This window comes from Oryctolagus cuniculus, chromosome 3, assembly GCF_964237555.1.
Source record: "Oryctolagus cuniculus chromosome 3, mOryCun1.1, whole genome shotgun sequence".
NCBI lineage: Eukaryota > Metazoa > Chordata > Mammalia > Lagomorpha > Leporidae > Oryctolagus > Oryctolagus cuniculus.
This window is the reverse complement of record NC_091434.1, coordinates 61,520,772-61,535,048: the sequence shown is the minus strand read 5'-3', so window position 1 is coordinate 61,535,048 and position 14,277 is coordinate 61,520,772. Positions and strand designations below refer to the sequence as shown.

Below are 14,277 nucleotides of genomic sequence, written 5' to 3'. Positions count from 1 at the left end.
AAAAGTAGTGATTCGAAACATTTCCTCCAAGCTCCATGCTTCTTTCAAGTCTCCTGCTCAAGCATAAAAATGAATTTCCGGGGGCTGGCCTTGTGGTGTAGAGTGTAAAGTCGCCCCTCCTGCAGTGCCCATATCCCATATGGGTGCTGGTTTGAGTCCTGGCTGCTTCACTTCCAATCTAGCTCTCTGCTATGACCTGGGAAAGCAGTGGAAGATGGCCCAAGTGCTTGGACCCCTGCACCCACGTGGGAGACCCAGAAGAAGCTCTTGGCTCCTGGCTTTGGATTGGCCCAGCTCTGCCTTTCAAATAGATAATTAAAAAAAATTTTTTTAATGAATATCCAATTTCTATTTGCTGATACTAATAAATTCCATTTTAAAATCTGTGAGGTCAAACAAACTTGTCCTATGTTCAGATTTTCTGAAAAGATACACTGGTTTTTCTTCTTGTTGGAGTGGATGGCACCGCACTATGGAAAGACTTGACACACCCGGGTGGGATGAAACACTCAGTGTTATTCAGTGAACCAATGGATGGAAAATCTTTCTCTCTGTTGCAGACTTAAAACAAAAAACAAACCAGATTTCCTATTCTGTTTGGGCAAAGTTTCATTTTAAAGAGGGTGGGGGTCAGGAATGGATAGGGAAGCTTATTTTTATCTTGTTTATACTGAGGCATTCTATAAGCCAAGACCCCATCCTGCTATTCCTCATGCAAGCAGGGAGGCAGGGGGTAGTTTTGAGTGCTGTCATATTTAACCACCATGACAGTGAAAATCATTTTTAACTTGGTCTCTGTCTGCTGGGGAGGAGCCCAAGGCCATGAAAACCACTCATTCATCACATGCCACAGCACTGTGACCTTCTGCTCAGACCTCCTTCTCTGGCATCATTTGCTTGACAACCCTAAGGTCAGCCTGCCTGGTGACTGCGACTTTTCTGTGCCATCTTCAGGTGCTATAATGCACTGTCCTGTGTGTACCTGGAAGATGTTCCTGACCCAGCATCAGTGATGGCGCATGTGAAAAGGAAAATGTGATGACGCAGTTGGACTGAGCCTGAGGGCTCTACCCAGAAGGAAGATCCCAGAGAACAGGAGCTCCTGTGCACCCAGTCCTGTGGAGAGAACTCTGCATGAGTCAGCACCAGGGGACTTCAGCAACCTACACTTGCCTGATCTGTCTCCCTCCTACAGAGTATTTTTCATATTTTGGTCTTCCGTTATCTGGAACAATTTCCTATGCTGATGGGTACCCCATACATTTACACCGACAAAGAAGCATTATACAACAATCATACCTACACACCTTGGGACAGATTCAGAAAGGTATGCCAGCTTTAATTTTGAAATTTCTTATTGCTTGTCAGTTTGCCTCTCAGCCTTAATACCAGGAAGGAATAACAATCATAGCTGGTCCCTAGCTGCTCAATAGCACACATGAAATGAATAAAGACTCAACTCTGGTCTAACCGGCTCAATTTCTGCCTGTATCAGCAGAGAGCTGAAAACGGAATAATTCAGCTTGCTGTGCACTCTCTCATCAAATCCACACCAAGGAAAGACTGCCTAGAGACACATGCTTCTTAGGGAAAGGAGAACACTGAAGGCTGGAAAAGGGACAGGATGCGCTTATTTCTGAAATGGGCTGGCTAGGAAGCAGTATATCAGCATTTCTGTAATCCTCCACTCTTCTGGGTCCCCCGCAGAGGGGAAGAGAACTGTGTTTATCAGAGTCCCAGAAGTTAGAAATCATTAACCAGTCCTCACTCTACCCCCACTGGCTCCAGGATGAAAAGGAAGAATGTCAACGTGACACGATCAGTGTCACAAAACAGGTTTGTGAAAGGGTCTCACCGCGCTAATAGGAACTGCGCCTAATGGAAAGCTATGCAACAGGCCAATCTGAAAACAGAATGTTATTGTGATGTGAATACTTATTGCCAGTCTGAAACCTAGTGTTGATCTGCTGATTTTTCTTTTGTGAGGCAGATCTAATTATAGTCAGATACCCAATTTGGTGTTCATTAAACTGTCACCACAAGGACAAAAATTGTAACAGGGGAACATTTAGCATGGTATAGTGGAAAGAACATATTTACAAAGGCCTGGGTTAACATCTCTGTCATGGGGGTCTGTGTGTAACCCTGGAGAGGCCAGCTAACCTCCGGGATCCTCTGCTCCCTGTAAGGGGCAACCATTACCCACATCAGTAGATGATGTGTACCCTGTAAGGTTATGAAGCATAGCTACAAGAGGGCACAGGCCCTAGAACAGGTAAGGGCACCTCTTTACGTCTCAGACCTCTCACTTCTAAGATGGGGATTTTGTTAGAGTTTGCTTCACAGGATTTCATGAGATAACATGCACACACAGTTGAAGCCCAGTGTGGAGCACCTGATACTTTTATCAGTGCCATTTACCCTATTTTAGCTGTGACTGTAGCCACTATTTTACCATCCACAACGTGGTAGCGTTCTAAATGGCTCTTTTCTTTCTCCCTCTTAAATTCCCTTTCTACCTGCCCCCCTTCTGAGAACTGTACATGCTTAATGCTACGTAAATATCATTTTGATTATTTCAGCTTTCTCTTTAGATGAATGTTTTATCTTGCTCATTTACTTAGGATGACCCATGGTAGCAACAGCCTAGAAAGTTAGGGTTTAATGAGACCTTAGAGATTTTCTAATTACCCACTGGTTGTTACAAAGAAAAAATATCTCAGTACCAAAGTGGCTCACTCCCTCCAAGAAACCGCCCCCCCCCCAACACAGAGTCTTAGAATATTTCTTTGTAGTCACAGGAAACCCTTCTGTGCTATTGTTCTCAATTCTTCTCATTTTATATCTTCAGCTTGTTATATGCAATTAAAAATGTTCCCTCAGACCTCCTTCTATGTTATCTGATTAGTGTTGTGCCAAAGTGAAGTATTCTAATGGCTCTTGGACTAAGAAAAAAAGGGGATGTTTTTATTGGAATGTTCTGCTTTGGGTAGAGTATACACTTTATTGACTAGGAAAGGACAGACCGCAATGTAAAAGGCTTTGAAACTCTGATTTCTAAACAGTCATAACCCAATGGGAGGCAGGGATTGGCCTGGTTAATTCTTAAAAGACTGTAATATTCATCCCTAGAAAGCTTTTCTCTGCTAATGAAACTTTATCTTAACTTCTAAGCAGGGCTAATTTAAAAATCTTCACTTCTGGAGGAAATAAATACCGACAGTACATTATTGGGAACTAGGGCCACCTTCCTGGTCAACAGAGCACCAGAACGTCTTACCCCTAATTAAAACCCAGTACCTTCCCCCAGCCCTCCTTCCCTGCTACTCTCCTCAGCCTCTAGTAATGTGATTCTACTCCAACTTCAAAAATGACAGCAGCTTTTTAAAGATTCTTTTTAATTTTTAAAGATTCATTTGTTTATTTGAAAGAATTACACAGAGAGAAGGACAGAGAGATATCTTTCACCTGCTGGTTCACTCCAATACGGCTACAATGGCCAATCCTCAGCCAGGCTAAAGCCAGGAGCCCAGAGCTTCATCTGGGCCTCCTACATGGGTGCAGGGGCCCAATTACTTGGGCCATCTTCCGCTGCTTTCCTAGGTGCATTAGCAGTGAGCTGGATTGGAAGTGGAGCAGCCAGGACATGAACCGGCTCCCATACGGGATGCTGGCGTCACAGGTAACGGCTTACTCGTTATGCCACAGTGCCATCAGCCCCTTAGATTTTTCATAGAAAAGAGATCACTCAGTACTTGTCTTTCTGTGCCTGGCTTATATCACTCAACATGATGACCTCTAGTTCCATCCATGTTGTCCCAAGTACCAGGATTTCATCACTTTTATGGTTGAAAAGTATGTCATTGTGTGTACATAGTACATTTTCTTTATCTGTTCATCAACTGATGAACACTTAGGTTGTTGCCATTTTTTGGCAATTGTGATGGGTGCTTATGCAGGTGAATTTAAAAGCACTTTAAGTCTGTTCTACCCAGGGCAGGTACTGTGGCATAGTGGGCAGAACTGTCGCATGCAGTGCCAGCATCTCATATGGGCACCAGTTCATGTCTCGGTTGCTTCACTTCCAATCCAGCTCTCTGCTATGGCCTGGGAAAGCAGCAGAAGATGGTCCAAGTTCTTGGGCTTTTGCAACCACGTGGGAGACTCAGAAGAAGCTCCAGGCTCCCTGCTTCAGATCAGTGCAGCTCTGGCCATTGCAGCCATTTGTGGAGTGAACCAGCAGATGGAAGACCTCTCTCTCTCCCTTTCTATAACTCTTCTTTTTTTAAAAAAAAATCTTTTTTTAATTAAAAAAATGTCGACCTCAGAACTTGGTGAGATTAAGGCGGAGATTAAAGTGTGACTGGCTCTTTACTTGCTGCGTTGGCTCACACTGAGCTCTGCCTACTTAACACTAAGTCTTGGTTTTCCTTAAAGGTTCACACAATTCTCCTTCTTCCCCCTGACAATTGGCTACAATGGAACGTCTGATTTGTCCTCACTCACAGATAAACTGAGGCTCAGGCAGAGTCTGGTTTAAATTACCAAGTGTGAGCTAAATCTCATCTCCCTCCAGGGTCCAGTCCTCAAGGTCACTGGGACCCCGGGACTCCTTCTGCTCCAGTGCCTCCAGCTGTTAGCTCATTTTCTTTTTTATCCTTAGTGTAAAATAGGCTCAGAGCCTCCTCTGTTGTCCAGAATGAGAAAACATAGTGGTGTGGGCAGCAACATGATTAAGTACTTTGTGATTGCAAATCAGACAGGAACACTATCTCCTCAACAATTAAACACCTGAACCCAAGCGTGCTGCATTTAGGAAGCACCAGCAGTTGTGACTACTGTCAACAGCAGGATGAAGCACAGAACTGGCAGATCCTCGCTTCCCCTGCTTTCTCTCCCTTCCACACAGTCTTCTAAAAAACATCTCAATCCCTCAGCAGTGATGCAGTTAAGAGCTCCCTGTACCCATGTTCTCCCATTGCATACACAGGCAAATAGAATGTCTGCTCAGAAAAATAAAACCCTGTTTCTGTACATAACAAAAATGCCCTTTTATTAACTCATAATATAGCATTGACCACTTGTAATTTAATAGTCTCAGTAAGTCAGAAGGCTAAAATACACAATTCAATCACACAGTCATGGGTTGCAGTTTTGTATGAAACTTTCCTTTGGCAATAAGTATACTTCATTTAAAAACTGAGAATGAAAGTGTGACATTGTCATTAACCCCAAGTTATCTTTGGGAGAGCAGAACCTCAGGGCAAATTTCACCTAATAAAAGTGCTAATATTTAGTAACTGGGAAAAACAATACTGAAGAAATGGATACTGAATGATCTCTGGATGACATTTTTTACAGAAAGGAATGCCTTTGGAATTCTATTGTCTTATTTCATGGTCCAGAAGGGGTTACTGAGTTATGTTAATTGCTATCAAGGTATGAAAGAAATTAAGCTGAAAGTCTGTTGGCTGTATTGATAGCTGTATTCTGAACGCTGAAGGAAGACTCTGGCAATTCTGTTCATGGGATAGTTTTACTCCTGTCTCTTATTTTCTTGATAGCAGGCCTTGACAGCTTCTCAAAAATCCCTATACCTTCTCTGAAGTATATCCTAAGTGATACTGTGAATTTCTGTATGTTACAACCTTCTCGGGAACTCTAAAACCTAGGTCTTTGCAGTGAGCTCTATTTATCCAACCTACCATAAAGTTACCATCAGAAAGGAACACAAAGGAAAAACCTCATCTGGGATTCAATTAAATTCCCTCAAAATATTAATATCACTTTCAATTATAATAAAAATTAATAACTTGCTACTGAAAATCTGGTTTGAGGCCAGGAATATTTTCTGTAAAGTATAATAAACCCAGAAACATAACAAAATACCCTTTGAAAATCATAAGTTACAGAAATAATATTAAGGTATCTGTAGGACACACCCACCATTTTATTTTTTTCCATTTGCTTAGTATTTCAAATATTTCTTACTTTTTTTTACTAAAAATTATTAACAACAGTTGTATCCTTGAAAAACATTTTTAAAAGTCATAGCAAATACATTTGACTAAATTTCCACTTATATTTCTGAAACATAATATCAAATAAGAATTTTCAATAGCAAAAGTTTAAAAAAAATACTGACTGGAAAACAACCTCTCATCTATTATAAATCAACCAGAATTTGGGAAAGTTCAGTTTTCATGTATGTAAACAAGAACACTTGCTTAAATATTTGAAAGCACCACAGAAGTTAAATAGCTCTGAAGAGTATAAAGAATAGTCAGAGATTAGGACAGGCTAATGTCCCCTTAGGATTATTAGTAAGAGAATAATTTGTTAATTCTGCCAAATCGTCACCCTTATGAACATTTTTAGAGAAGGTACCTACACGTTCCCTGATCATCTTTGTTATAACTAGGGTGCCCATGCTATTCATCATCCAAACCACGACAGTTTGGAGAATGAAAGGGGACACTATTAATAGGCATAGACTGAGCTAAATGGCTGCTTTAGCTTTAGCTATCTTCCTTCATACTCTTTCTGCTGTCATTCAGTTCAAAGCATATATGTGTAGTAGTCACCATCCCCATCATCATTTCTACTTCCAGGGCACAGCAGTAATGACGGGAAAGGGGTGGGGTTGGGGGAGGAGGGAGAATAACCAGGCAGATTTCTTTCAACTTCACAAAGGACAAGTGGCCAAAAGGGAAGAGGAGACTAAAGGAAACACGATCAGTTATCAAGAGAGGGCCAAGGTTAAGAAAATTCATTCCACCACCCCAAGTGCTTGCTTTGAGTGCTCTGGCTTTCCTTCTAGCCTTAGCCTACACTATAGATTAGTTGGTTTAGATTAGTCATTTCTTACTGTTACTCAGCAGCTCTAAGTTCCGCTTCATTTCACAGTCACACAAACAAGTTTAACAAACATTAGAATAAGAAATGGTTAATTCCATCAGGTTGCACTAGGGAACAATAATCAAGCCCACTGCAGCTCCTCCCAGTGCTCACGGATGGCAGCTATGCTAATCAGTCAATGTCAACTCATCGTAAAATACCTACTTTTTGGTGTACGTTAACGCAGGGAGGGAACTGTTCTCTACTGTTTTCCAGTCTTCTTTCTGATTACCTGTATCTAAGCCCCAGTGCTCTGGGTGTAAGTCATAGAAAATAATACCCTAACATATGACTTGAGCCAGCACATGGCTCTTGGCCTGAGGTTGACTCAGTTACTAAAACTACCGTCACAGCTGTAAGCCCATTGTAAGCTGATGTTATTTTTGACAATAGTATTTTTGAAGTCAGTTCAGATAAAGAAGGGGCTCAATGCCAAAGTATGCCTGTAAGCAGGCCTCTCAGGACAGCAGGATCTCCCAAACCTATTGTCTCAGGTGACACACGTGAACTCTTGGGATAAATCAGAAATGACTAGAAGACTTAACAGATCTACGACAGTGTCACAAAGCAACTTTTACAAAAGTACAAAATAAATGTCAGTGAAAAATAATAATCTCACTTTTATCCTTGCTTAACATAATCACTTAGGAGAGAGGTAATATAACCTCATTTACAAAATTTTAATAAAACCTGAAATTGGGACGATTCACAGGAAAAATCACCCTGTAGTTTTTTTATTTTTTTATATTACTACCTCCAAAACAGAGGTTTAGTTTTTCTAGGCATTCTTAATTGAAATTTTTAGGCCCTCCTGGGGGGATGTGGTGAATTCTTGAAAAAATATGCCAGCCTTTTTCTAATATTCCCTCCTGGAAATCTTAAGAACACTTCCCATATGCACTTGTTTCGAGGGTCCAGACAGTTCTGTGAAAGGTTTTGAGGAGTCAGCTCTAGAAATGCAAGCTCAAGGTTATTTGCTTACTGTAAGTTATGCCACATGTTCTAACAAATCTCTTTATTTTCTTCTTTTCTAAAAGACTTAACAAATCCTCCATCCACTGGTTCACTCTCCAGATGGCTGAAAATAGCCAGGCTGAAGCTCCGAACTGGGAGCTTCTTCCAGGTCTCCCATGTTGAAGGTAGGGGCCCAAATACTTGAGACATTTTCCACTGCTTTTCCCAGGTCATTAGCAGGGAGCTGGATCAAAATGTTGATCCAGTGTTGCAGGTGGTGGCTTTTATCCACTACACCACGATGGTGGCCCCACAAATCTCTTTGCTATTGAATTAACTAATATAGATTTTCTCTTTTAATTAAAAAAAGAGTTAAGGTTTATTTATTATTTACTTCAAAGGCAGAGTGACAAAGTGAGAGAGAGAGAGAGAGAGAAGAAGAAACAGGGAAATACAGAGAGAGAGAGATTATCCATCCCCTGGTTCACTCCCAGGATGTCTGCAACAACCAAGTCTGGGCCAGGCATCTCCCCCTGGGTTTCAAGGGGCCTGTGCACCTGGGCCATCTTCCACAGCTTTACCAGGCACATTCAGGATCTGGATTGGAAGTGGAGCAGCCAGGACTCAAACAGGCAGTCATATGGGATGCTCCTATCACACAAAGCTACTTAACCCACTGTGCCCTGCACTGGCCCTTGACTTGTTCTTTGCAATTGAACCCTGACCACTACAGTATCCCTTAAAATAGGAACACAAAGTTACTAGTTTCCTTATTGGAAAAAAGAAGAATAAGCATAAATTTCTTCTAAAAGAGTTTTAGTATTTCCACTTTGGCCTATTACTTATTTTTCTCTGATATTTTAGCAAATTCTTCACACACCATACAACTTCCTCTTTTATTTCCCTATACCATTTTTTTGGATGTTCTTAAAGAAAATACTCAATATGATATGCTTAATGTTGACTTGGTCATTCTACCAGACCCCTACTCCTATCCAAAATGTATGTTTAGAAAACCTGACTATAAGGGCTAGTACTGTGGCAGAGTAAGTTAAGCCTCTGCCTGTGGCGCTGGCATCCCTTATTGGCGCCAGTTCTATTCCCGGCTGCTCCTCTTCTAATCCAGCTGGGAAAGCAGTGGAAGAAGCCCAAGTGCTTGGGCCCCTGCACCTGCATGGGAGATCCGGAAGAAGGTCCTAACTCCTGACTTTGGATAGGCCCAGCTCTGGCCGTTGGGGTCATCTGGGGAGTGAACCAGTGGATGGAAGAGCTCTTTCTCTCTCCCTGCTGTAACTCTGCCTTTCAAATAAATAAATCTTTTTTTTTTTAATTTAAAAATTAAAAAGAAACTTGAATATCAGCCACATTGCTTCATTAGAAGACTTAAATTATGTTATCATATGATGAAAGTGGAGGAAGGAGAACAAAATTTTGCCATATGGATTTTTAAGTGATTCTGTAGGTTCTGTTAATATGTAATAGTTCTTATATAAGTAATTCAGTAATATAAGTAATTCAGTGAACAATATTAATGCCTATGCAAGATGGCACAATGTCCTGTGTACACTACGGTTCTGAAGAGACTTGGAATCTACTTCTCTATGTGTGCTCTGAGACAGATTTGAAGAAAATAACCAGTCAGTTCCTGGATCCAGGAATATATGCATATATACTTTAACAGAAACTACCTATAAAGTTGAGTATTTAAAAAACTCTTTTCAGAGCAGGCATTTTGTAAACAGTTCAGGCATAGGTATACATAAAAATCTCAAGGAACCACTTCATTCCTTCTTCTAAATTGTATGAACTACATTCCTTAGAGTCTTTTAGGAAGCCTAGTTATCAATATCTGTGTTAGACTTCCATTGCTGCATAACAAATTACACATAGACCAAGTGGCTTAGGACAACACCCACTCATTATTTCACAGTTCTGGAGGCCAGAAGCCTGTGTGGACTTACTAGAGTCTCACCAGGCCAACATCAAGGCGTCGGACAGCCTGGACTCACATCCAAAGACTATCAGTCCTGCCCTCTGGACCGACAGCCTCTGGACTACTGGTTCTGCCCTTTGACATCCGTCCTTTCTCATGAATAGCAGCATGTGACTGAAGCTGAGTAGTCTTCTTAGCCTGCTTCCTGCAAGTAGAATTTTGCTAAGAGTCTCCTTTCAGTTTTTATGCTCTCGCTTCCAAGATGGCAGTGTTGCTGTTATAATTTTTTCAAGAACTTTGTGAGAACCTTGTGGAAGACACAATGATGTTCTCCATTAGAGAGAGGCCAAATCCACAGACATTTTTGAGATAGCTCCTTCTCTTTCTTTGGCTTCTGTTGATAAAGCTCATGGGCAAAAACATTCTTGAAATTGTTAGAAGCTCTCTAATCTATGAGACACAGTCTTATGACTGAACCCTGTAGTTTTTTGATCTTTCAAAGATTTCAGCAAAGAATTTATAGACACCTTCTTGGGTGTTTTTTTTTTTTAATGATGAACTTTCAGAAGCAATCAGTTAATTTTAGTATCTTTTGTCATTTGCATAGGCTAAGAATTTCCCAAATCATCTCAGTTCTAGTTCCTGTTTATTTAGAATAGTTTGTGTCAACTACACATTAAGCAGGCGAATCAAGCCAACTTTTCCACACTTTGCTTAGAAATCTCCTTGGGCAAATATTACAAACCATCTTTCAGAAACTCTGTTTTTTTCCACTGAAGCTAAGCTTTAGGGCGTTTGTTGCAAGGATTTCGGATTGCTAGTCTCTTAGTTTCCAGTAACATTCTGTTCACTACCTACTGAGCCCTTAACAGCTGTATCTTTAAAGTCTATATTTCTAGTAAGAGTCTGTTCAAAATTTAGGATATTTTTCTATTCTGCTCTTCAAAATTCCATCAGCCTCTTTCCACTTCCAAATTCTAAAACTACTCCTATATTTTTAGTTATTTGTCATAGAAACACCCCTCTTTCAGGTACCTAATCTGTCTCTTCAGAAAGATTTTATATTCTTTAATTGTTGTTACAGGCATAAATATGTTTTTTATATTCCATTTTTAGGTTATTGGATAATATTCCATTGTATCTTAACACTATTTTTAACATTTTTATTGTAGGTTTCTTTCCATCCACTTTTCCTATGGTTATTCCATCTAAGCTTATAACTTTGTAGCAATCATTCATAAGTCTTATTGGTACAAGCTATGTTCTAATACCACCTTGTTTTGCATTTTATGTGACTTAGAATTTTCAAGACACAGATATGAAGTATATGTAATATTCATATTTTAAATTCAGGAAAGTAGGATTTAGTATTATCATACCACATTCCTTTGCTTCTTGTTTTGAATTTCAATTTCTAAATGGAAGTGTCCCAATACAAAAATTAGCCAAATGCAAAACTCCAAAAGACTAATTCAACCTTTTACAATGTGAATATTCATCAGTGCTCAATATTTGAAATTGTCAGTCCTAAGGAAAAAATACCTTAAAAAATTCTGGTTAAAAGAAAAGTGTATAATATAGTTACCATGGTAACTGCAATGTACCCGGTTGCAAAGCAGTACATGGTTAGTAAAGTGCCTCTCAATTAGATTCTTCAGAACGATGATGTATTAAAAAAAATTCTGAGAACTCAAGAAGTTATATTAGTAAATTTTAAAATGTGTTCAGGAAGGTATTTTTAAAAATATAGCCAAATCTGAAACCCAATACAATGAGTTTGTTTTCTTGACGTGTCTGAGACCACACCACTGCCTCCTCTGTCATGTTTGTCTGCAGAGCTGCAGTCCATGAGCTTTGCATCGTGCATCACACTGTGGTGCAGACACGGTCTTGGGTGGGATATGGACTGGGCTGTCTGTGGTTGATGTTAATGGTTGCTGTATCATAGAGCTCATCAAAGAATTTGCCTCATTTTATGTTCTCCCCATCAGGCATGGTTCCAATATGCTTTAGCCTTAAGTGTCCAAAACACCTTTTTCAATAAGTAACTCATCTGATATATTTGAGTGTGTCAAAGATGACATCCATTTGCCATATAGAAAGCCTATAAAATTCTAGTATGCATTTCATTTTAAAAAATGAAACCTGTATGTACAGGGGATGGGAATGCGCACAGGGTGAATCATATATTATAAATTATCTGTATTTGGATTCTGAAAATTCTGTCAAATTGTAAAAATTCCATAAAATTGTAACAAATTACAAATAAAATTGTAATAAAATCCATGGAATTGAGAATTTGTCTCCATAACAACTGATAAGTGTTTTGACATCTTTTAATTCCTAGATTTTTGGCACTTGAAAAAATTACCTATAACTTTAGTGTTCATTCTATTAAAAATGTGTTTGTCTCACTTTTTTTTTTTTGACAGGCAGAGTTAGACAATGAGAGAGAGAGACAGAGCGAGCGAGAGAGAAATGTCTTCCTTCCATTGGTTCACCCCCAAATGGCTGCTACAGCCGGCGTGCTGTGCCAATCCAAAGCCAGGAGCCAGGTGCCTCCTCCTGGTCTACTATGCGGGTGCAGAGGCCCAAGCACTTGGGCCATCCTTCACTGTCTTCCCGGGCCACAGCAGAGAAGTGGACTGGAAGAGGAGCAACCGGGACAGAACCCAGCGCCCCAACTGGGACTAGAACCCGGGGTGCCAGCGCCACAGGCAGAGGATTAGCCAAGTGAGCCGTGGCACCGGCCTGTCTCACTCTTTTAATGAGTGGAACACTTTGCTACAAGCAATAGGTTTTTAAAATTAAATCTTTTAGATACTATAGTTAAAGAAGGAAATGATCAGTAAATGAAGACACCTCTTCTAAAGAATTCTAAAATATGTGACTAATCACAGTTTAATTCACACAGAAGCACATTATTTGTTGTAAGGTGGAAAACATGAGTATAACAATGTCTGAATGACTGCATTATTAAACACTGTGTGTTTTAACAGATAACGGAACACTTCTGAAAGAATGGATAAGTATCTAGAGTTTTCTGAGTAGCAGATGGTATATGAAATTTTCAGTAGCCTGCCTCACTGTCTGTTGTATTTGTATCCTCTACAGACTCTCAATTGGTCTGATTTTTGGTACATTTGTTTGTGGACCAGGAAATACCCACTTTCTGGATTTAGAAGCTTAGTTCCAGGACGATCATGAGACTTGAGCATAAAACAGCTTTTTGAGTTTCAGGGTCATAAAATCAGACCCAGAACTTCCTATTCCAAAAATCATGAGTTTAGATAATTATTACTTTTATAATTTAGTATCAAGTTCTTTAGATGAAAAATGTTTAAAATAATGAAAATTAATGGAAAGAATCCCTCATAAATTTGTACTGCAAAATATTAAAGAAAGAACAGCTGAATTTGTAGTTTTAACTCATTGCCAAAATTTCTCAGTCACAGCTGAATTAATGAAAAAAAACTTAGAGAAATTATTTAATCTTCCTTACTTAATATTTCCCCAAATAATATGAAAATGAGAATGCTTTTTATACTTTTATGTGGAATTGTTTTCTCTCTAAAAGTTTTATCTGTCAAAATATCTCCATTGAAGGAGAATCCACATGACTTAAATGTTATAGCATTACATTTGAGTACAGTGTTTTCCAAAAGTGGGTACTCAATAAATACCCTGAATGACAAAAGCAGACCATGGGCATTTCTTAAACCACAAACAAGCAGACCAGGAGTCACTAAATCAAACAAGGGATCATGGGGAAGAGAAGTAGGAGAGCTACAGTCTCTCAGAAATTCAAACACCATTCTGAAAACCAGCATTAGATCTGATGATGCAATAAAATATACGAACCTATGATTACATAATGGCAATTCTGGAAGAAACTCTGTCTATGGTGACAGGCAAGCACCCTTCCTTCTAATGAGCAAAGCCCCTGGTTCTGGACTGCTCTCTCCAGGTGGAGTTCTCATGGAGCAGGGACTGCACTGACTACTACCAATACGAGGAACAGAGGGACGGCTTCCAATGACTTATATTGTGTTCTTACTTGTTGTGCTATCTGTCTATTGGTTTGCTAGTAAACCTAAGTGAAAACAACTTTAAAAACAGTCTGAGTTTTCATTTGTGCCAATCCTTGAGCCCAGACCAGGTTTAGTGGTCTAAGTGAACGGTCGACCGAGATCAGTGAACGTGTGCAGACATAAGCCTTATATACTAACAGATATATCCTGAATTCTAATAATGGGCTCAATAACTCCACCATATAGTGAAATAAAGACAAGTGATGCTTCTTTAACCTATCTTTAATTTGCAAAGAGGGAGGGTTAGCAATTTTGCCTGAAATACTACTAATAAAAATTGGACACTCATAAGTCTGACAGTAAAGTGAATCATTTCTGCAGGCAAATCAGTCAGAAGAGATCTTGTAATATGCTTTTTAAAAAAGATTTTTATTTATTTGAAAGGCAGAGTTAGAGGGAGAG

At 39.6% G+C, this 14,277-nt stretch overlaps 1 protein-coding gene across 15 annotated transcripts in view; it reads right to left on the bottom strand.

Moving 5' to 3' along the window:
- ZNF385B (zinc finger protein 385B) overlaps positions 1-14,277 on the bottom strand; it is a 473,021-nt gene that overhangs the window by 160,266 nt on the left and 298,478 nt on the right. Inside the window, exon 1 of one of the 15 annotated variants that reach the window (XM_051849393.2) lies at positions 7,063-7,541. The exons of 13 other annotated variants lie outside the window; for them this stretch is intronic. The gene's annotated coding sequence lies outside the window, so the exon portion shown is untranslated. Of the gene's footprint in view, positions 1-7,062; positions 7,542-14,277 lie in introns of those variants that run through there. One more of the 15 variants, XM_070070520.1, reaches the window with a different exon arrangement.